Source organism: Triturus cristatus, chromosome 6 (genome assembly GCF_964204655.1).
Source record: "Triturus cristatus chromosome 6, aTriCri1.1, whole genome shotgun sequence".
NCBI lineage: Eukaryota > Metazoa > Chordata > Amphibia > Caudata > Salamandridae > Triturus > Triturus cristatus.
In genome coordinates, this window is record NC_140589.1 from 1,644,453,698 (window position 1) to 1,644,478,002 (window position 24,305).

A 24,305-nucleotide genomic window follows, 5' to 3' on the forward strand; every position below is an offset into this window, starting at 1 on the left:
GGCAAAATATCTCAGCGATCACGCGAACTCGTGGAGATTTTGTGCTGATTAATGCGTTACTGAATTTGACCTTCAACTTGGGCACCTGCTTTATTTATATCTGTAAGTGCTTCCTGTTGAGGTTTATTTTTTGTGACAGGAGCATCGTGCCAGAAGGAATCCTGCCCTGCATATTTATCCAAGAAGATGCCACCCTTTTGTGCAATACCTCTACTCAACTGGAGTACTTTCTACTGGCTAATCAGTAAGTGCTACCTCGTTGGGTAAATGTATAGTGCTTTTCCTACACTACAGCTGCGTAAAGGGCCAGAAGAGTTGTTTCTAGCGACCATGTGTGTCTGTAACTTTGCCACCGCGCCGATGGGCACCGGGGTCCCTCGAGTGAGCTGTCCATCATAGTGGGGAAAGGGCCGGAAGACGTTGCACACTGCCAGTGTGTGGGGCGGGGCTTCTATGCAGTTCACATGCCTCTTGTTTATAAAGGGTCAGAGACCAACCATAGCAGCAGATGAGGAGACAGAACCTCCTAGTGTCAGGAACTACACAGGGATTGCGCTCGAGAAACCCATGTATGCACAGACCTCCATCAATGATTACAGCAAATTGCTGACGGTAGACATGGGGAGAAAGCACACCTGCCTAGCCTCCACCATGCTCACAAATCTTTTGTGCTGATTAATGCGTTACTGAAAGTGACCTTCAACTCGGGCACCTGCTTTAAATCTGTTTGTGCTTCCTGTTGAGGTTTAAAATGACAGGAGCATCATGCCAGAATGAATCCTGCCCTGCATATTTCCGTTCCCTCGCGGATTGCGGAAGTTTCGACATTTTCGCGGAACGCGCGGAACGCGAAAATGACGAAATTTCGCAATTTCTGGGTCGCCCACCCTTAATTAAATCTAAAGAAAATTAAAATTAAAATACAAATGAGTAGTTATGTATCCTGTGTGGCCTCTTTGTATTACTTTGCACGCTCAGTAATGTTTTTTGTGGCACCCAAAGTGACCTTAGAGCAGCTTTCCCCGCCACTGTTGCCTGCCCCTCACCAGTCTATGATGATATTGAAGCTTGACATGGTTGTGTTTAAGTGCAGATGAGATTGGGGGTGGGCTTTATCACTTCAAGTATGTCAGCAATTTGGTGCCTCGCTGAGGCAATATCCTACTGAAGTTTTCATGTCTGTCATGCAAGTGACTTGCTTTGATAGCTATTATATAACCCAGGTAAGAGCACCGTATTTGGCATCCAGTACTCCTAGGAACCTTTTAATATTATCAGATAGTGGCCGCTCATAATGATTCCCTTATGGAGCTGTCCAACCAAAAATACATCTCAATCTTATCCCCAGGCTAGGGGTAAGGCCTCAGAAATACTGATAAAATCTGCTTAGCTGGTGCAGTTGATGAAAACTACAGGGCAAATTTAGAAATAATTTACACAACAAAGTGCAACAGCTGATGTCGCTATGCTGTGTTGTGTTGGTTGAAAGGGAGAGGGCAGATCAGCGCTGTACCTACTATTAGTTTGGTATTGGAATGGGATCATTCCAGTAAAACATACTAGGGTTTAACATACTATAACACTTTTATAACCATGTATTTAATATTATGCCTGACTCAAGGAGAGATAAATATTGGCGTAAATCCATGCCTACCATTGTTCATGGTTCAGGATTTGTGTTCCATGTACCACCCAAGGTATGCCCCCTTGACAATACGTACTACTTTGCCTTACTTTTGGCCTACATTCCAGAGCAAAACGGGTATTGCGCAGGAAACTTATATCCCAAAATCAATACTTTACACCAGTTTCGATCACTTTTGCAAAGGAAACCTAGAGTGAAATGTTTGGTAATTTGGCCCTGTCTTTTTTATTTAAAAAAGCTGTCCCAACAATTGCCAATGTTCTGTACAGTGGCGTTTAGCAGAACTGAGGCTTTTTACTCACCTTGTGCAGGAGTCAATTCAAGGCCTGTAGAAATCTCCATAAAGTGTCATATAGTTCAGCCGCACTATTCATCATGCAAAGCATCTACAGTTTGAGTGGCAGTGAATTAAGGAGGTAGGGACATCAGGGATAGTGCATACTTTTTTCCAATAAGTTAATGTTTGGTTACAATAACAAGGATACACACATAATAAAAAAAAGCACTTCCATAAAATGACATAACTGCACTCAACATGAAAATCACTTCTTTAAATAATGCAATCTGAAATTCTATTTAGCTTTGTCACTAAAAGATTCATCAAACAATACATTCTGTGTTTCAGTGATAAGATTGAAGGGATCTAGTGAACTGTCCATTCACTGAGAACATCAATTTTCTTCAAACAAGTGCATTGAAATAGCAAATTCATGATCCATTCCATTTGATCTCTGTTAGACTTGGCATCCTTGGCGTGGTTTCCCCTGACATTTTGACTCTATTTCCTGCATCTTTAACAGTGTGCTGGATTTTGTTTTTGTTGGCTTAGATGCTTTGGGCAATTTGCCACTGCTGATCAGTGTCAACGTGCAAGTGCTCCCTGTGCAAATTGTGATTACGGTTGGATATCCAAGACTAGCATATTTGATTTACAGATAAGTCCTTAGTAAAGTGCACTGTGTGTGCCCAGGGCCTGTAAATCAAATGCAACTAGTGGGCCTGCAGCACTGATTGTGCCACCTACACCAGTAGCCATTCAAGCATGTCTCAGATCTGCCACTGCAGTGTCTGCACATGCAGTTTTCAACTGCCATATCCACCTGGCAAGTGCTCCCACTTGCCAGGCCCTAACCTTCCCTTTTCTTACATGTAAGGCACCCCTCAGGTAGGCCCAAGGTAGTACCATTGGCATTGTGCAGTGTAAATGAAAAGCAAGACATGTACTGGTGTGTTTTTACATGTCCTGATAGTGAAATACTGTGTATGTCGTTTTTCACTATTGAAAGACTGTCTGCCCCATAGGTTAACAAGGGAGCTGTCTTGTAACATCTTACAAGTGTAACTTTCCATTGGGACAAGATAGAGGATAGAGTTTGGTTCTCCGAATTTAATAACACTTTAGAGAAGGTGGTTTTTAAATTGCGTGTTTGAAAATGCCACTTTTAGAAAGTGTGCATTTTCTTGTTTAACCATCCTGTGTACCTCTGCCTGTTAGTGTATTCACCATCTGGTTTTGGAGTGATAGGAGCTGGGGATGTGCGTTTACTCTAGACAGTCACAAGGGGGGTTGAGGTGTGTCCTGCCTTTCCTGAGTGACTCATAGCCAGGCGGAATAGACCTTTCTCCATTTAGAGTGGTGGGAGGAGTTTTCACTGGCACCTGAATAGGCTGTGTCTGCCCTGCCAATGCTATCGCCACCTCTTGTAGTTAAGATGGAGCTGGGAGGACAGAATTGGTTTTACCGAACTCAGAGACTATTGAAACAAAGACTTCAAAGGGAAAATGGGGCATACGTTGTAGACCTAAAACCCCAGAACTTTAGATTACTTCTGGACTAAGAGGGCCCTGCCAAGAAGAAGAGCTGAAGAGCTGTCAGGAGGAGTACTTCCCGTTTGCTGTGCGTTGCCTTGCTGAGTTCGCCTGCAGTTGCTGCGTCTTGCTGTGGGCATTGGAAAAGACTTGTCTTGAGCCTTTGCTGTGGTATCCTGCAAAGAAGATTCTCCAAGGGCTTAAAGTAGAGCTTGCCTCTTGTTCTGCAATTTTCTAAATAACTCCTGGATTCCTCTGTTGGACTCCTGATTGACAAAGGGTGCCAGTTCCAGTCCAGGGGCCCTTGAAATCGTATAGTTGGTGCTGCAACCCAAGAAAACCAACACTGACGCTGTCAGCGCCGCCGCAACCTCCACCGAGTCGATGAGCACCGCTCGTGAAGTGCACGACGCACTTCCATGCCTGCACCACAGCTCCAACGCCCACTGGTGCCCGCCTGCAAGTTATCTATCTCTCTGACGCCAGCACTCGCATTGATGCCTGTTGCTGCCAGCACCTGAATCTCATCATCGCTGAGCCGATAACTGACGTGAGTGACTTTCTGAACTCATTTACACCACACTGCTGAATAGAACCGACGTCTCACTGCCGATGCGGCCTCACCTCCCCAGCCAGCCTGAACTCGATGCCTCACCTCCTTGCGGACTTGACGCCTCGCCTCCCGTGGCAGTAAGGAGTTGGTCATTGGCCCTGCCTTGGCTATAAGACCTAGTTATCCTTCAGTAAAAGTTGCTAAATTCCCCTTATTGCACACAGCCCACCCTGATACAGTACTTTAATACAATTGCTTAATAAATCTAAAATACCTGAATTGTTCTTTGGTAATATTGCATATATTCCATTCCCCCTCCCAACCCATCCTGCTAAAGCGCATATCAGGTCAAACAATAAACATTCTTACTTAATCTACCAGCAATAACTTAATGCACTAAGGGCCAGTTGTACGCCTATTTTTTGTGGTTGCTAAGGGGATTTCCCTCCCTTTGCGACTGCAAAAAAGGTCAGCCCAATGTACTAACCCTATTTTGCGAGTCGCTAATCTATTAGCGACTCACAAAATATGGTTAGCGACTCGCTGTTAGGAAGGGGCGTGCCATGGGCGTCCGTTCCTAATAGCGAGTGCATACCCAATGTATGATTGTTTTGCGCCCGCAATTGCGGCCGCAAAACACTCGCAGTTTACCACCCTTGTCAGAAGGGTGGTAAGCCACTCGCAAACAGGAAGGGGTCCCCAGCGGACCCCTTCCCCTTTGTGAATGGGTGCACAAATATTTTTTAAGAGCAGGCAGTGGTCCCAGGGACCACTGCCTGCCCTTAAACAAGCATTGGCATAGCCAATAAATCTCGCCTTTGGGACCTTATACGTTTTTAGCCATGCAACAGTTGATGTTGATGCACCAAGGATATTGGGCTGCATAACTAAGTACTTATAAGGCCCCAAAATCAAGACTTATTATTTAACAAGCAGCATGGTTAGTGAAGGCATGACTACTATTTTATATCATGATTACCTTGGCGAATGGGTTTGGCCTACTTCTAGTACAGTAAACTCGTGTTACAGACCTCTGTTTTTTAAGCCGTCAGATTTTCTTCAGAAGCCTTAGTCTACACCTGAGTACAGTTTGGATACCTTAATTCATTTGTTGTTTGACCATTTGTCTTTCATGTAGTATCCGGTTTTTTGACGATTTATCTTGGTAAACTGCTGAACATATTGCCTTCTATGAAAGGCTCGGGGTGGGCATAATTGAGTGATAGAAAACCAATCCCTAAAGCGCCTAGAGGCGAACATATATACAGAACTGTGGTACACAAACATCCAGGCAATAAATAAAATATCCATCAGTGCGTGTCATAAGGATCCTTGAAACGTGCGCTTTTGTGACTCTCGCTTTCCACTGCAGACCGTGCTAGGTGTTGACATCCACCTGTTTACCACATGAGGTGAAAGCAAGGGGCTGGAAATGTAAGTCAGAAATTCTGTCCCTCACAGAGCGTTGAAGGTCAACGGCAGGGAAACTGTGGGCTGCATAATTATGGTCTGAAGAGGATTTCTAAAGATGCGTTTAAGAATGGGCGAGCTACAGTTCCTATCCATGACAAAATGTAGACACTAACATCGAAGGTTTGGGAAGTGCTGGTCTAGCCCATTCTGCATTTTAAGTGTGTCCCATTCTCACATGGTAAACATCGTGCAACACATTTCTGAGAGTTTTGAAACGCGGGTGGTAATTCTGAATATTTTTACGACAAAAATGTGTTAACCAGCTTCTATTTTCAAATGCCTTTAGAATAAAATGCTCTCACATAGGTAGCTAGCTAGCAGGCCTTCAGACATGCTCTCCGTGTGTTGGTAACAGCACAGATTAACTTTACTACACAGCGGTGACAACGCCTGGACTAAAGGGCTGTAAATGTTAAGAGGTTTGGCAAACATTCCCCAAGGACATTCACAATTTATGTTGACACAGACATCTGGGAGGAACTTTCGATTACCTTTCGAAATTGCCCATATTTTATGCCTCTCTAAATAACGAACCTGGGTGAAGATTTACAAGCCCCTTGCGCCACTTTTGCGTCATTTTTTAACATGGGAAAAGTTACACAAAAGTGGCACAAGGGGCTTGTATATCTGCCCCCCGGTATGCAGTGTTTGCGGGCCGACTTGACAGGAAAAGGAGTTGGTCTGTATTTAACCCGAAGGTCATAGTCGGACTCTATGATGAAAGACGGGTTTAACACACAAGCATTTACAGGCCGGTCTCATGAGTGGCAGTGATAAGACGCATGGTCTAAAATCAGAATGAAGGGTAAACAATTCTTGTGTTCAAAAAACCCTGCTCATTTTAACAGTAAGTTCATATTTGGTGGGGGGGGTCAACGTAGGACTGTGAACTGCGTTTCTTGGGTTTTGTTGAAACTCTAATGGGGATGCAGAAGTGTCTGGTAGCAAAGCAATCGGTCTTAAGAGGCGTACCTGTGGTATCCAGGGAGTCTTTAGTTCCCGGCCACCCTCTGGTCACAGAGGGGTTGAGTTGGCGGTCGACAGGTCATGTAAGATTCGTGGACAGCGCAAGAAGGCAGCCAACATCTCCCCATGTTAACAACCTCCATGGACTCTTTACAGTACATTTCTAACTAGCGGTGAGGGGCGCTTCCCCGCCTGCTACCACCCACATGGATTCAAAGTCAAAGCTTCTCCAGAAGTCTTTGCCCGTCGTTCCATGGGGCACAGCTAGAATTAGATTCTGTCTTCAAAGGGTCTCGTTAGTGCGAATTCGTCGTTTGAAAGGCAGCGGAAGCAACAGAGACGTGTAAAAAACCTCAGAAGAAAGCGTATGCATACTAAACTGGTAAAAACACACATGGATAAAAGGCGCATTGAAGCCTTGAAACCAGAGCACACGTCAGGCAGCCTACACAGAGAACTTTCGGTGGAAACAAAGAACACTACCTGGTATCTGTAGGCCTGGAAGTGTTCCAAAGAGCTAGTAAAGGCTTGGTACTGGGTGCTGCAATAAGCCTCCGGTGCCAGTACACTTCTCTGCCCATCAAAGTAGCGACAGCTTGCCAGTGAGCCGCTGATGCTGAAAAACTGAATGCCTGGAAAGGTAACAAGCGCAGCCACGTGGCCGTGAAAGTGAAAGCGACCATGAAACAGAACAGATTCCCTGCGTGCCCCTGACCCCGAACAGATGGCGCCCCTGCTCGTAACCGCAAGCCGTAGGCCGTGGGTGGATTCATTCCCTGGGAAACGTGGGACATGCACCCGCCTTTGCTCAATTGCATGCTGTCTTTTTATAAAGATGCACGCAAAGCCCAATAGATAAAAGGTTCAAGAAAAAAACCACACGCACGAGCATGTGAAAAGTCCAGAGTGATTCCAAGAGATGGTTTTCCTAGGGCGGTGCATGCGCGCTGCGCTAGGCTCGACCTAGAAATTAAACTTAAAAGTTTCATTTTCATTTTCTAAACTCATCCCGTTTTCCTTTAAGGAAAACGGTCTGCATTTTAAAAAAAAATACTGCTTTATTCACAAAGCAGTCCCAGACATGGTGGTCTGCTGACCCCAGCGGGCTACCATCCCTGGGATTGCTAGCCATTCCCAATGGGGTTACAAATTGCGACAGCTTAATTAATATTCATGAGGCATGCAATTTGCGACTCGCAAAATTCAATGGTCGTACATGTTGCCCCAGAACTTATAGACCATATCAAGGTTTCGGACAGCATGTTGTTCATATTTTCTTCCTCGTATTATATGTCTGGGATAACTGCCTGTTGCTGTAGGTCTGCCGCCGCTTTCATGTATGATAGGAAACGGCCTGAAGCTGACATTATTCACCTCTTAGACAGCAGAGAATAGTGTTCCTACGTGATTGAATGTTCAAGGCATAAAACTTTGGTTGTAACCAAAACTTCCCCAGGGATTTTAAGCTCTCACAGATGCAAATCAAGTGCAGCACCAATTCCTCTGATTTCCTGCATAGTCTACATTGTTTACTCGTATCTCCATTTTTTTGTCCATACCAATAGCATCCTAGTGGTACCAAGCCACATTGCATACTTCTGATGTTATTTTGTGTCTTGTTTGAAAGAGACAAGTTCAAGTAATCTGGGAGGGGGCCGGAGTATAAAGAGCAGTAGCCCAACTACCGTGCCCCTTGTTCCTTAAGTTATGGTCTGGAATTCTAGTTTAGGATACTGAAGGACAGGCAACACTTGAAAGTATTATTAACAAGAACACACAATGCATACTGCCTTATCCAAGCTCCTACCTAACAATCAACATAGGAGGACAAATTCATAAAGCATTAATAGAAGTTCATTTGTGAATAACAGAACAATTCTGTTGTAAATGCACACAAATGAGTAAAGGAGAAAAGATGAACTAAGGAGTGTTGATTCACAATGGCATAGCCCCTATTTGCTCTTGTACATGCTTGTCAGCAGTAACTCCTAGCCTGAGCAGTGGCAACAAAGAAAAGGGAATGCAGCACACTAGAAAAGCTTTCAACATGGCTGCAGCAGCAGGAAGTTCTTGCTATTGAGACAGAAAAACAATACTTAGCGTATACAAAGAAGAGGTATTGACAGGATACCGCCTCCCACTGCATGATGAGGAATTAAGAAGAACTCTGTGAACCCACTACCCCCCTTTGGGATTGACCATTTCTTTGAAAACCCCTAACTCAAGATCCCGTGGAAAGTTTTTTCTCATGTTGGTGTTGTTTAAATCATACCATTTCTCCTTTTATAATTAAATCTATTTGGGAATTTTATGTGTTTTTTTGTCTGAACTTAAATGGTGTTTGGGGGCAGATTAAACAGTTTATATGCATGGTCTCTACTAGGGGAATTGTTAAACTGCATCTACCAGGGTACGTACAGATTCTTCATTGGAACTTGCTTTACCTAGGGTTACTAACAAAGTTCATACCCTGCTCTAACCCTAATTACGAATGACGATTCTCACCGTGGGATGATTCTGCTGTGGGATACCCATCAAGTGGTGTGCAAAACCAGAGTGCCTGCTGCATAATAACATGAATGATGGCCTTGCCTGTACATATTAACATAATTCGATTCTGCATTAGTAGGTGGTGCGAAACCACCGGTCCAATGGATGTAAGCTAGAAACAGAGATGTTAACATGTTTTTATATGAGTGTTTCATGTGTGTTTATATGTTAATGGAATCTGACAAATACCTGCAAATGATGATACGTAGCTGGGAGCAAAGACAAAAGGTTTTATTTTAAAGATGCAAATATCAGCATGCGTTTTTTATTACTTAGAAAATATTGTTGCTTTACCTGTGTTTATAGCAGAACTAGGCAGCAAAATTAATAAGCTAGCCCTTTGTCTGGTTGCACTGACAGCTGAGGAAATGTGGCTTTTAAATGTAGCACCTACACATTTCCTATCTGCATGTGTTTTCTTCTTCTGTGTTTTTCCTTTTCATAAAATGGTCGAAATGGTTTTGAATTCATGGGTTTTTTTTTCATGAACTATATCCAGCTGTGTGCTTCTGAGGAAGCCATGTCTAAATGTTCCGGTAATGTTGGAAAAATCAACAACAGTAGTCTCTATTCCTTTTATAGGGTTATTGTTTAGCTTGCTTAAATTGTGCAGTGACATTTCCCTTGTTTGTAGGGTAAAGGGGGTTACCATTTATTAATAATTTAGGCAGGACCTAAAGTAGCCTGCTTTATACAGCACAAGTTTGGCGATGTTTATTGCTTTGTGTCATGTAACTTTATTAGTTCAACCATGCGGGACCACCTTGTCTTGTGCTGAGAGCGTTCTTTTCAACTCCTCTGAAACTATAAACTGTGCATTTTCTGGGAGGTGGGCCAGACCTTTTCCATGCTCTCATACTGAGCAATCCCCCATGTCCTACTGTCATCTGACTTTATAAATAAACCTTTTGTTTGTTTTTACGAAAGCAGACTCCATGCAGTCTTCTGAATTATGATTATTGATTATCTTATGACCTCTGGCAAATGACTTTATTTAGTATGCATTATCAATGCGGATTTGAATCTGGCTAATCAACTACCTTTTGCCTTCTGTTTTGATGTTTAGTTGTGAATGATCCTTCATGGTTTTGACTCTGAATATTGTCTTGCAAAGGTTTCTTTTATTAGCACTATGGCCCACGTCCTTTGGGACTCTCAAGGCTCTGATCCTGTGTATTAACCCTTTGAATGTGTTGGTGCAATGTGACAACAGTGCCTCATACCAGCATCACAACCATAATTGCCCAAGAACCCCTCTTATAATCAGCCACTGGAATCCTATTATCATGGGCAATTTTAATATGTGGGTTGACCCCTCTGATAACAATCTATCCAAAACCTTTATTTCATCTCTTAAGGATGTGGGCATAGATCCACTTGTTTCGTGCCCAACAGATTCAGCGAGCCATACCGTCTATCCTTCCTCTATGCTCCAATAAACTGCCAGACTCTAGTTCACCTCTCTTGATTTGACCACTGTCTTATTCTTTTCACTATTTGCCCTCCTGATCTGCTCACAATTAGGCCAAAACCAAACTCTCCTATTAAATCACCCTTTCCGTTGCAAAATCTCTGACAATTAGACCTGGAAAATGCTCGCTAAGCCCACCCAATGTCCTTTGAAATCCCTCCTATCTCACTGGCCTCCATAGCTGACCAATTCTCTAAATGGACCACAATGGAAATAGATTAAATGCTTCCAGAAAATCCTCCGCACTCTCACCGTCTAGCATCATTGGCTCCTTGGTGCAACCCCACCTTGAAAGAGTATACATCACAAAAAAATGGAATGGAAATGAAGTGCAGAGTCTGATCTATTATCACATAGGAAAGCAGTTTGCAGCTATAAAAAAATATATGGAAAGCCAAGACAGACTCTTTTAACACGAATATTTCAAAAGCATGGAATCCCACCAGAAAACTATTACATAACATAGCATAGCATAACATATGCATATGTAAAGCGCACGTTCACCTGAGGGTATCTTGGCAGGCACTGAATCACAGATGTTTATTGTTATCTAACTCAATTGTACTCATTTTATTCAACGTGTTCTGTTCCATCTGCAACTCAGAATGCCTTTCCAGTCAACTAGAACCTCTCAATTGCTATGCGACAAAATAAACTAAAATATCCATCAAGAAAATCAATAATCTATGCCAGACATTCTCTACAGTCAGTAAAGCTACTGTTCTTTAAACCTTCAGGGGGCACCCTATCTCTCCACTTGCACTTAGACTTACCAAAGCCATTCCTATCTTGCCAGAAAAAATCCCCTTGCTCCTAACCTCCATGTAATCTGGACCCCACTAGACTTGTGTCTTCCTAGAATCTTCCACTCAGCACCAGGGATTCTCACTAATGCCCTACTGTAACTTTGCAGTGCTTCATTTGCTCATGTCCAGGTACCTGTAGTCTGTAAATAAGTGTTGGTTATTCCCTTGATGAAAAAAACCTAATGCTGATCCTTCATGCAGGAGCAATTTTTACCCTACTCCTCTTTTACCACACCCAGGCTAGGTACTGTAAAGGAAACCAACTGCCAAAGCTCCCATTATCTGGAAGCTAAATGCCTTCTGGATAAAATCCAGTCACGCTTCTGCCCAGCCCACATCCCCAAAACAACTCTGGTTGCGGTGCTGGGTGACCTGCGCCTTTTATCAGATAAGGGCTCATCTTTTCCATCTTGGTGACCTGTCTGTGTGTTGTGTTGCTTAGTAACGAGTTGCTTTGCATCCTCGTGTGCGCACTGAATGTTTGGGTTTGTATGGGGTTCTGGTTCCACTGCGTGGTAGACCAGAACCGTTGCTGGAGTTGGAGAGGAACGTTGTACCTGATTGATGCTCCTCAATTAATAAAGGAAATCTACAATTATATGCACGTCTCTTCACTTCAATTGGCGACTGAGGAGTTGAGGAGCATCGAACCCACGTTGGACCTTCCCTGGCCATGGGATTTATTCATTTTATGGAGAATTAACTTTTGTGTTGATCGAGCTGTGATGACACGCTAAAGCTCCGTGGGGGATGAATCGAGTGAAGTGATACTTCGTTGGTTATCGTACCACACATCAAGTTTTTGTAGCGATTATTGCATCGTAAAAAGGATATAAAAATTACCGGCCGTGGAGAGACTGCAGTTTTTTAAGTGCCCTGGATCGCGATCTTGGAGTTTCGGCAAACGTGGCGTTCGAATTGGCATTCATCACAGGCGTCCTCCTGCTGTTCGTGGAATCCCTGTGCCGTGCGTCAGACAAGTGAAGCAGCGCCTTCGCGCATGTCACGTACGGCGGAGTATCGTCATCACGCTGCGTGACCTCTTCGGCAGCCATCTTGTTGTGCTCGTTGCCTAGGTACCTAGTTGCCGAGGAGCGATCGGATCATCCTTCGTGCTGAGCCATCGTAATTTTGCCTTTCCTCACATATTTACAGTCAGGAACAGCGTCCTGTGAGGTATTATAAATAACTCTTAAATACTGGAATTGTGAGTTTTTTGGGGAATTGGTTCAGTGTATCTGCCTTGGAGTGTAACAGAATTGTTTTTCTAAGTCCTTCTAATTGGTAAATAGCCGTCATGACCACAGAGGGATCTGCTTCAGCTCAGACAAACAATGCTAACTTTAGTATTTCTTCGCCTCAAACGTTCTGGGCAACTGGAAATGAGCCTTCCCTCAAGTGGTCTGAGTGGAAAGCGTATTTCGTAAACTACATTGAAGCTGTCGATGAAGCAAAAAAAAATGGCAGCGGAACAGAAGAAGAGATTATTATTACATGCTCTAGGTGCTATGGGTCTTAAGACATTCCACCAATTGACTGGTAGCATTACTTCTGGAGATTTTAATGTTTTCGAGATCGCATTATTACAGCTAGATAATTATTTTAAACCAAAAGTATGTATTGGTGTTACTAGGTATCAATTCTGAAACTATTGATAACTATGTGTCTGATTTAAAAAGTCTGGCTCTTGATTGTAAATTTGGGACTTTGCACAACGATCTAATTAGAGATCAGGTTGTTATGCATACTTCCAACCCTCCAATTCAGGATAGGTTATGGGTGAACGGCGATGCCCCACTCGATGATATATTGGCTATCGTAAGGAAAGTGGAGATTTCGGGCCGATGTGCTGTCACCTTAAAGAATGATACTCAAAATGTTGCGCTAGTTAGTAAACCAAGTTTCTCTAATGAGTTCAATAGAACTCCTCACAAGTTTAAAGATAGACCTCCATTTAAGGAGCGTGCTAAATGCTATAGGTGTGGAAGCTTCGACCACCTGGCTCATAGTAAGAATTGTCCTGCTATGAAGCAGAAATGTACTAGTTGTGGTTTGGTTGGCCATTTTGCACAAGTATGTAAAAGGAGAAATTACAAAGTTAAATGCGTCACGGATACGAACAGTGAGTGCGTGGATGAATCAAATCCTGACGCTGGAGATATGATTTTGAACCAAGAGTTGTCTAACAATTTTAGAAGTAATTTGATGCTAAATATCAACGACATTGTATGTACCAACAAACCAATTTGCAATATGTTGATTGGGGGTGTGAATATTGATATTATAGCTGACTCGGGGTCACCTTACAACATAATTGAGGAAAAGTTGTGGAAAAGTAAATTTATTGGTAAGGTTGGTGAACAACTGTTCGAACCTGATATCCACCCTGAGGGGTATGGGTTTGAGAAAATTGACCTGGTTGGTTTCAGGTGGTTTGTTTTTTAATTTAAAAACATACGTTGTCATGCTAAATTGTACGTGGCTAAGAATGGACATCTTGTTTTGGGATGGTTAGATCAGAAACTTTTGCATATTATTCTCGATCCTAACAGCAAGGAACAAGTGTTGATTCTTGATGAGGGTTCTTCGTTGGGGGAGAGAATGATTAAAAAATTTCCATCTGTTTTTAGTGGGAAACTGGGAAATTTACATGGTTTTGAACATCTTATTCGCCTTAAAGAAAACGCTGTTCCAAAGGTGCACCGTTGTCGAAATGTTCCTATACTGGTTAAAGAGGAGGTAGTGAAGGAGTTAGAGAAATCAGTGGCAGCGAAGGTGATAGAACCAATAGAGGCATCATAGTGGATTTCTCCAGTTGTGATTGCTAAACGTTCCAATGGAAAAATTCGACTCTGTGTTGACCTTCGCCATCTCAACCACAATATTGTTATTGATAGGTTCCCATTACCTAAGATTAATGAGATGGTAAGTTGCCTTAAGGGTGCAAAGTGGTTTTCCACGGTTGACCTATCTTCTGCTTATCACCAAATTTCCTTGTCTCATGATTCCAAACACCTCACGTCGTTCATAACCCCCTTTGGTTGTTTTCAATTTACCCGCATGCCCTTTGGCCTTGCGTCAGCGGGTGCGTTATTCCAACGGCAGATGTTCCATTTATTTAAAAAGGAGGCGGGTGTAACCTTTTTCCAGGATGACATCCTAATTTATGGGGGGACCAAGGAAGAACATGATGCTAGGCTTAGTAAGGTTTTGAAAATCCTGGAGGGTAAGGGCCTTACTATTGAGTTCGCTAAGTGTAAATTCGCTTGTGAAAGTGTGACTTATTTGGGACATGTCATTGATTGTAAGGGTGTTAGACCTAAGGCGTCTTTAGTGTCAGCTATTGAAGAGGCACCAACTTTTTGCAGTAAGGATGCTGTTAAATCTTTTTTAGGAATGGCTGAGTTTTGTGCTAAATATGTTCCTAATTTCGCTGACAAGTGTTTCAATATTCGGCAACTTCTGAAGAAAAATGTGAATTTCGCTTGGTCTACTGAATGTGATAGGGATTTTAAGATTATCAAGACTGCAATTGCAAAGGTGGCATGCCTCAGTAGCTTTGATCCTTCTGCAGAAAGTTTTGTAACTACTGATGCAAGTAATAAGGGATTAGGGGCAGTTCTATCTCAGTACGCAGGTAATGGCAAGGAAAACATCATCGCATGTGCGTCTAGGTCTCTTTCCCCATGTGAGGAGAAGCACCCGATAATTGAAAGGGAGGCATTGGCATGTGCATGGGGTCTTGACCATTTTAAATCATTAATTTGGGGAAAGGTATGCACTTTAAGGTCTGACCACAAACCTTTGGTAAAAAAAAATTTCCTTGGAAGGGTCAGCTAATGTCTCGTCTAGAATTTCAATGCGAATGCAAAATTTTACGTATAGAGTGGTTTATACCCCTGGCATAGATAATCTGGTTGCTGATTTGTTGTCCAGAATGCCAGTCATACTGGAAAAATGTGAAGATGAGGAATGGAATGATTTTCAAGTTGCGTTGATTCACAGTCAGGGCCGCTCTGCCATCAACAGAGATGAATGGGAATCTGAATTCCGTGGTGATGAGACATTATCTAAAGTTGTGTCTTTTACTTTGAATGGTTGGCCTCGTAAGGATAATATACCCGACATGGTGAAGCCTTTTTGGGAAGTCAGATCAGAACTCTCCTTTTGTGATGGGTTCTTGTTAAGAGGCGAAAGGGTTATTCCTCCTGTGAGCTTTCGTTCTTCTATTGTGGAATTGTGTCATGAAGGTCATTCGGGTATTACCAGAACCAAGGCTGTGAATAAAAAATTGTTCTGGTGGCCTGGTTTGGATATTGAGACAGAAAGAGTGGTTAGAAATTGTACTACATGTGGTAATTCGGACAAGTCTTTAAAGACCCTTAGACCTCCTATGTCTGATTTTATCATGGCAAAGGAACCGTGGGATACGGTCGCTATTGATATTTTGGGACCCGTTAAAGATCAGTGTGGTGAGTCTCAGAAGTATATTTTAGTGCTTATGGATCTTTTTTCGTGCTGGCCAGTTGTAAAGATTGTGGATAAGGCTGATACTTGGATGAGGTTTTTTCTTCAGAGGGTATTCCGGCATCTTTAATTAGCGACAATGGAGTACAATTTGTGCCGAATAAGGCTAAGGAGTACTTGGAAAAACTGGGCGTGAATCATCGGACAACTTCTTTGTATAATCCTAGCGGGAACGGCATGGTGGAAAGATTTAAACGTGTGTTAAAAGGGATAATTCAAATTGCTTCTAGTAAGGCACAAGATTGGATTGCACAGGTGGGTAAGACTGTCTGGGCTTACAGAGTAACTGCTACTGAATCCACTGGGTTACCCCCGTTTATTATTATGCGTGGGTGTAAACCCCGCTCTAAGTTTAACCCTAGCTGGTTATTTTCTTTGGGTCCAGTTACTTGGTCGAAAGATGAGGTGTTGACTAGGGCGCAGCGTGTTCATAAAAAAAACAGTGAATACTACAATGTTAAACACTCCACCAAACCAGTGGTGATTGAAGTGGGTGACTGGGTTAGAGTTAAAAAACCTAGATTTGTGTGCAAGGGTGAAAGCGCCTTCATTGATGCTGAGGAAGTGGTAGAAGTGCTTCACAATGCCGTGAGACTTAAAAATGGTGAGGTTTGGAATTTAAAAAGGGTCGCCATCGACCACCTCGGTCAGTCTAGTAGACCCAGTGAGGGTCCTTACGATTCGGATTGGTTGGAAGATGATTTTAATAACGTAACACTTCCTGCCTCTGATTTGGCTGAGGGCAGTAATGTGCATCTTCCTGTTGTGGTTCAGGAGGGGGATGGGGTGGTCTCGGAGGTGCCAAAGTTGGCGGGTCCTAACTCTGGTGAGAATATTCCAACTTCTGGTGAGAACATTCCGTCTGCTGGTCTTCCTGTTGTTAATCAAAGGGCTCCACGTTCAAAGAAGGCTCCTGTGTGGCTTAGGGATTAAGTGATTAACAATGAGTGTGGTTGAGTGTGGTAATAATTGTGTGTTTCATATTCTTGTATTCTTAGGTTCTTACTTTTGTTCTTTACCCTTATTTTTCTTGTTCCTTACTTTTACTTTTGTTATTCCCTTGTATATATATTATTTAATTGTGTTTATATAAGGAGGGGGAAGTGTTGTGTTGCTTAGTAACGAGTTGCTTTGCATCCTCGTGTGCGCACTGAATGTTTGGGTTTGTATGGGGTTCTGGTTCCACTGCGTGGTAGACCAGAACCGTTGCTGGAGTTGGAGAGGAACGTTGTACCTGATTGATGCTCCTCAATTAATAAAGGAAATCTACAATTATATGCACGTCTCTTCACTTCACTGTGCCATTTCACATGACCTCCCACTCTCTTTTGACAGATTGCCTCTTCGAGACAGAGATTCAGGACTGTGACTTAGCCTGGGTTCCATCCTGTTTGCTGAGTGAGTATCTCAGGGTACCTGTTTGAGCTACACTAGTTCATCGTTCTGCTGACAATCTTCATCCACTCTTTCGGATGCCATCCCTTGAGTTATGCAGATGATACTCATATCCTTTTTTCCATTGATGACACAGTCAGGCAAGGCTCACCCAAACCCAAGGATTGCATGACATGAATCACAATGAGGTTGTCACATTCTCTTAAAATCAATGCAGACAAGACAGAGATCTTGCTGTTCCTCTCTCAGTGTTCTCCAAACTTATCATGCTAAATCTTTGGCGCTGCCACCAAGCCTTACTCCCACAACTGCTACCTCAGTGAATAACCTTGGAATGATCACTCATCACTCAGGTTGATATGGCATCCACCTGCTAGATGTTATACAGATTGTTGAGAACAATCCTCTCCTACCTCTCATTTTTCCCACCGATTAGTAGTCCAGTCAACCATACTTAGCAGGTTGAACTACTGTAAATTCACTTTTCCTACATGTCCTCCTACATCTCCAGTGACTTCAAAATACAGCTACCTGACTGGCCCTAACCTCCCCAAATGCTCCTCAGCATCAGAAGCCCTGAACTCTACATTGGTTTCCCATTAAAAATGCATCTTGTTCAACTTTTACTGTCAGAGACCAAGCTATCTGCATAGGAAGTTTGTTTGGTGCAGCCCTTTCAGGACTCTCAGATCTTCTTTGGCCATATTACTATCTGCCCCTAGTTTCACAGCACAAGACTGTGAGTCAGGGCCTTTTCAGTATCCATGGCCTCACTCTGGCATACTCTTTCTCTTCATCTGAATGCTAATATCCTTCCGTTTGGCAAGCACATGAAAAACCTGGCTCAATGTAAATAATGTCACCTCACTTACTACAATGCTCTGTATACTAATTTCTGCATCAAGATACAATTTTGGGTAATTACGCATTTTAATAAAATACTTCATAACGTAATTTAAATTGTGAAGGCAATGTTACAGTGAACATAAATGTATTGATAACTACATATAATGAATGTACCTGTTGCGATAAACAGTGCAGCCATGTGTGACCATATTTCAAAAAGTTAACTGAAATATGAACACTATTGTGAACAAAACCATGCATATAGCATAAAAAAGCAAATGAGAGGATTTAAAAATGTCGCATTAGCTGCATATTAAGTGGTATAGACTATACCCATATCTTCTTCCTCCAATGCATGAATATGAATTAAATAAAGCTAATGCACAATATCCAATTCATAGAGGTCATCCATATGTTGATTAAGCAGCACACTGAAATACCAGATACCACTTCCTGGACACAATTATTCAGTAATACAAACAAGAAATTTTACTATACCCATTTACTATAACCACAATTTTCTATGACAAAACGATTGCATAACAAATCAGAATCAGCCTCAGTATTTTATTTTTGTGATATATAAAAATCTTAACAATCTTTACAATAGTTACGTATAATTAAGCACAGTGTTTCAAAAAAACACATTCACTAAAACCTGAGCTCAACCCAAACAACAGTACATCCTAAAAGCCATTGTTATCTGAAAACTTCACCTATCTCTAACCCTGTTATTACAACTAAACAACTCCAACCACCAAAAACCCACCTATCCTTAAACCCAACCTAAATGTAATGAGTTGTATCTTACCTTGTGGTAAATGTGTTGTAGTGGTCCCTCATTGTAGCGAATGCACTGTAGTTGGATAATACCAACATCTGGTATATCGATTGTCAATACTCATTCACTACCCTTTTATGGTGACACCTGCGTCATGATGACAAACTAGTAACTGTTATGGAACCTTATGCCCCATTCTGTGAGCTATATTCCTTGCGGGTGACATTGAATGGTCTTGTAATAACACAGATGAGGAATGGGAGAGGCTTTTGTCATTACTAGACTCTTACAAATTGACCTCAAATGCAATCTACTTTGTTAGTTAAATTTGCACAAACCGCCAACATGCCCACTGCCTCCCCTTCACTCAAACATCAATTGTACCTGAACAGGGCCATGAAAAATAAGAAGGCATTTCTACTTGAGTTTCATCCATACTCACTTGGATTCTGGATGAGAGCATACTGCCATCAATCTGCCCTCACCAAAGCGGACCATGGTGTGCGATTACAGTATGTATAGATGAGACATGATGTGCTTACACAATGGGCTCACCCTTCCCACTTACCATATTTAAAACATCTGTTGATAAAGTGTGGCCCACAGATTGGCATAAAAAGGACATCTGCTGTGGGTGGAGAGGCAATAGGGATAAATAAGTCAACATCATCTACATTGAGGATGCTACTCATTGGAGCATAATGGGTCTGGCTTGAGAGACTACTAATCATGGTGCTTATAACATTTATGGATCCATCATCTTCTTCATAACTCAAATATGTTTCCTGTTGGCTAATAACAGAATTGACTTCCAAAGGTTTTCACAACTCTGTACATGGCATCCATTTCTAGTGGAAGGTGTCAGGATTAGAATGAGCAAGTGTCACATTTGCATCAGGAACCAGTAGGACAATGCAAGTATGCAGAAGACAATATAGTGTACAGCAGATTCCACTATAACCTGAGGCCTATGACATTGGTGACCACATAACTGTTCCAGGAAGACTAGAACTCTGGGGAGGTATCACCCTACCTGGGCTGTTACTTGTAATGTTTTCAATCATCAAACAAAGTTGATAGCATCCAGGAGGAAACTTAGTCATAGAGTGCATATAATTACGGCATTGGTGGTGCAATATGTATTCATACTTTCCATAAATTAATTCATTTTGCATCCTTGTGCTTGATCCAAGAATTTAGCCGTGATGTCATCAATTATGTCATTTAACATGTCATGAGTGATGTATTATGTGAGGTCATAATCAGTGTATGACTAGGGTACAAGCTATGGTTAGCTCACTGATTTATAACTGGCGAATTTCAATGGTTTATTTTCTAAACATATGTTCTGGCTTTTGGTTAGCACCTAAACATAACATCACTTTAACCTTTTTGTTTTTTTCAGTAAATTTCTGTTTTTTTTCAGATTCTGATTGGCTGTACGCAACCCTGAAAAAAGTGTTGCAGCCATAACTACAGAACATGTGGATTTGTTTTTGGAAGGGTAAAAAAGGGTGTAGGCGTATACCCTGACATATAGGCCCATGCGTGGGAAACAAAGGGAGCAACCTATGCATAAATTATAAAAATAAATTGTAATTTTTTCCATGGGATTGATAGAAAGGCATCAGAACTTCCTGTCCCAGTGCAGCCCATGAGATACATGACTCCTAACTGGAGATCACAAACCCTTGCAAGTTTCACTGGAATGGGAGCACCTCACTCTTTACTCACTCCCTCTGACTCAGTCATACATTCATTTTCTCACTTCTCCGTTGTCTCCTCTACAGCATCTTTTACTTTCACTCACTGTTTGTTACTCGTCCATTTACTCTCAATCACTCCCTCATTTACACTCTCTTAACCTTTTAATCTCAAACTACCTTACTTTTACTTATCTCTAATGCACTCTTTACTCGCTACCAACTATTCAGCCTCTCATTTAATTTCTCAGTTACCCTGTATCACATGCACTTATATTTCATACACTCACTCTCCATCAAGTCCTCCCTCATACTCTCCCACACTGTCTTTCTTACTTTCACACTCACACACTCAATCCATCTCACTCACTCTCCTTGTCTATCTACACTTTCACTCAGTCACAAGTCAAACAACAAATATTTTATTTTTTTATCATGTTTGTTTTGATAAGAAATTTTTTTATAAACTCATATAGTTTGTTATAGCCTTTAATTTTGGGGAAAAAAACAGTGCTAATTTCATGAAACTAGTATTTCTCACAAAAGTAACTAGAATTGGGATAGCTAAAGTTTTTTTTCATTGCAAATCTTCTGGTCTTTGATTTGCTACTACTGAGCAGCCCCCTTTTGCTCATTACAGGTGATTACCCTGCCACATACTTAATAGCGGAATCCCTCAGTTTGATTATTGGGATCAATGGCTTTCGGCTCCTTGTCTAGATATTATTCAGGCAATTGATCTCCAGCAGAGATAGCTTCCAGCATAGTAGTAAAACATATATTCACCTCTCTAATCATTGAACTGCTGTTCATTACATGCATCAAGATGCTTGTGCCTCAACATGGTTCCCAAGATATATTCCCTTGGTTGGCCCTGCTTCCCTTCTTCTAGCACAAACTGTGAGTCTATTCACAAACGGCATTATCTAGAGCGGCTAGTAGTACTAGAATAATACTACTAATGTACTAAAAAGTGCCATTCAGAAACCTATATGCAGAGGTAATCACTTCCGCCTCCCCTATCTCTCATGCGTGGAGATCTCTACCCCCAGCTGCGGAGATCTCCACGTACAAAGGCATGTGTGTTAGTAGTAAATATAGGAATCACTTGCTACAAAGCGGAATCTCCCTTAGTAGGCCCTACATCCCTTCTTCTCGCACAGAGTGCAGATACATATTTAGGGACCAATTCACAAACTGCATTTTGTAGAGTGTTTAGCAGTACTAGAATAGTACAACTCACATACTACAAAATGCTATTCACAAACCTAAATGCAGAGGTCAATGTCTCTGCATCCCCTATCTCTTATATATCGAGATCTCCACCCCAGCTGCAGTGATCTCCTCACACATTGGTATCTGTATTAGTAGGTAATGTAAATGTGACTGAAAATAGAATACTCACAACTAAAGATGAGGGGTTTTCGGAGGAGTAAGTAAAGCTTAAAGGAGGAGTAGGGAGGGGTTTAGGAAGGAACATGCACCCATCTATGAAAAAATTAAGATTGTTGCTATTCACAAAATTCACTTTTAAATATCACTATAGCCATAAGGGTCCTAAAACAGCAGTAAATGTACTCTAGCTCAGACATGGAGAAGGTCCAGCAACACACATAGCCAACCACTGGAAATGTACGACTCTCCCATAGAAAATGATGGAAGAATGAACTAAAAATAGAACCTTATGGGGACTGTCAAAATAAACTAATGTATTCAAGTGTATAGATACATTTATTGTCATGTTAAAATATATATATATATACATTATAAATAAATATTAATTTACCTTTAAAATATGTTAATGACCTTTTTTATTTAAATATAAGTCTGGTTATTTTAAAAAAAAACTATATTTGATTTTAAGTAACCTTTAATACACAATAAATATATATATTCTTTATATTTTAGGTGGAATTTTTGAATATATTTAATTCAAAATTAAGTTCTTAGTGCTGTTGCATTTCTTTATATTGTACTACCTTTAAACTTACTATATAAAAAAATTAAGATTAACATTTAACACAAAACATAAAAAGTTTAACATTTTAACCTCAGCAAATGTAACTACTTTTTTTATCTTTAATAAATTTGAGAACTTTATCATATACTATACCACAGGGAGGTCTCTGTTTTGTGTGTGGGAGGTAAAATGCAGTCTTAAAGTCACTACTAGAAGTAACTTTAAGGTTGTAAGTGAATTTTCTACTTTTGCACCCTTTGTTTCAGAAAGGGAGGAATAAATAAGTCTACACTTTTGAGTAACATTATGCTCAGAAATGGTGAAAAGCCTAAAATAGAAAAGTTACTCAAAAGTGTAATAGTAAATTTTACCCTTTAAGCTTTAGGGTTACTCGAGCATGAGTTTATCTTTGTCAATAGCCCCTTCAGATGTTAATTTTGTTTCACTAGGTGGAATGGTGAAAACCTTGATACAATGGATTCAGGTGGTGATCTGGTACAATCAGTCTCAGTGACTTCAAATTCTTCTTCTTTTCCCACTTCCTTCTCCTATCCAGTTTGGGACTCCAATCCCCCTCTGTAATACAGTTTGTTGAGATTATTGCATCAATAGATCCATTAGTTTAGGTTTGTTCAATTCCTGTAACCTTTCCTGCACGGCCACACTGTGATTGGCCACCGGAACCAAACCAGCTAGATTCTTAATTTACCAAACCAAAACAGAGGGTGCATATCTGATTCTGTATAGCTCTTGAGCTTGTTTTGTGGGATGCTCTATGTCCGATTCTCCTTCTAACACATCCTTTCACCCATCTAGGTATTTTGTTTGTGACTCTCCTTTGTTCTGTTTACAATTACAAAATCTTTGTCGAATCCATCTCATCTATGCATACTTCCATCACACTATTCAAAAATCCATCCTTTGCCACTTCTAAAGTGGCTTCCACTTGTCGTGACCAACAGCTCTTCTCTATCAATTGGTCTGTAAATTGCTTGGTATCACCAATCTCAGCAACTGATTCACATAAGCCCATTTCACCTTATGTACCTCAAATACATCTGCAATTCTTCACGGATATTTGAGGAATTCTTGCATGTATTGGGAAATGTCTTAATGTAAACTTGTCAGCAGGGACCACAAGATATTGGCTGTTACTCTGCCTCTGTGCTGGAGATAGTCTCTTAAATGTAGAAGGGCATAAGGGGAAATTGCAGGCTGTTATTCATAATTGGCATCACAAGAAGGTCAGATATGTTGTTCATCATGGTCGTTTCTCTCTAAGTGCTTGGCTCTACATCTTAAAGTGAGTCTCAAGCTATCTCAGGTATTATTCATGGTCCTGGCCCAATCCTAGGAACTCCAACAGTCTTTCCTATCTGGAAATGTCTTGTTCCGTGCTTCATTTGTAGATATCCAACATGAAAGACTGGATAGGCAAAGTTATGTTTGGAATGTCTCCATACTCTGTCATTGTGTCTAACTTCAACAGGTTAGGCTGGTGAGTCACCCTGAATATCTTTTCCACAGGAAAGATATGGTCCATAAATGCATTAGAACTTTTGGCCAGCTCCCTTGCCATCAAGAGTCTGGCCAAGTGGAAGACATATTGTTTCTACTTTCTTGTCATTGTGAATGGTCAACTTTTCCTCAACATTCTACATTGTTCATCAAGAAACTTGGGGTACAAGGTTAACGGTAGGCCATGCATGTTTTGATTACGCTAGTATAATCAAATATAGATCCATAATTTTGGAGCTACCCACAGAATACATGATTTAATGTTCTCTTTATGTTTTTACTGACTGCATAGCTTTTCATCA

The 24,305-nt window shown here is 41.4% G+C and overlaps 1 long non-coding RNA gene across 1 annotated transcript in view; it reads left to right on the forward strand.

Annotated features, from left to right (window-relative positions):
* Positions 1-24,305, forward strand: part of LOC146821755 (uncharacterized) — a 304,786-nt gene that overhangs the window by 90,849 nt on the left and 189,632 nt on the right. The window contains exon 2 of the long non-coding RNA XR_014962767.1: positions 17,136-17,198. This is a non-coding gene — a long non-coding RNA (uncharacterized LOC146821755). The remainder of the gene's footprint in view (positions 1-17,135; positions 17,199-24,305) is intronic.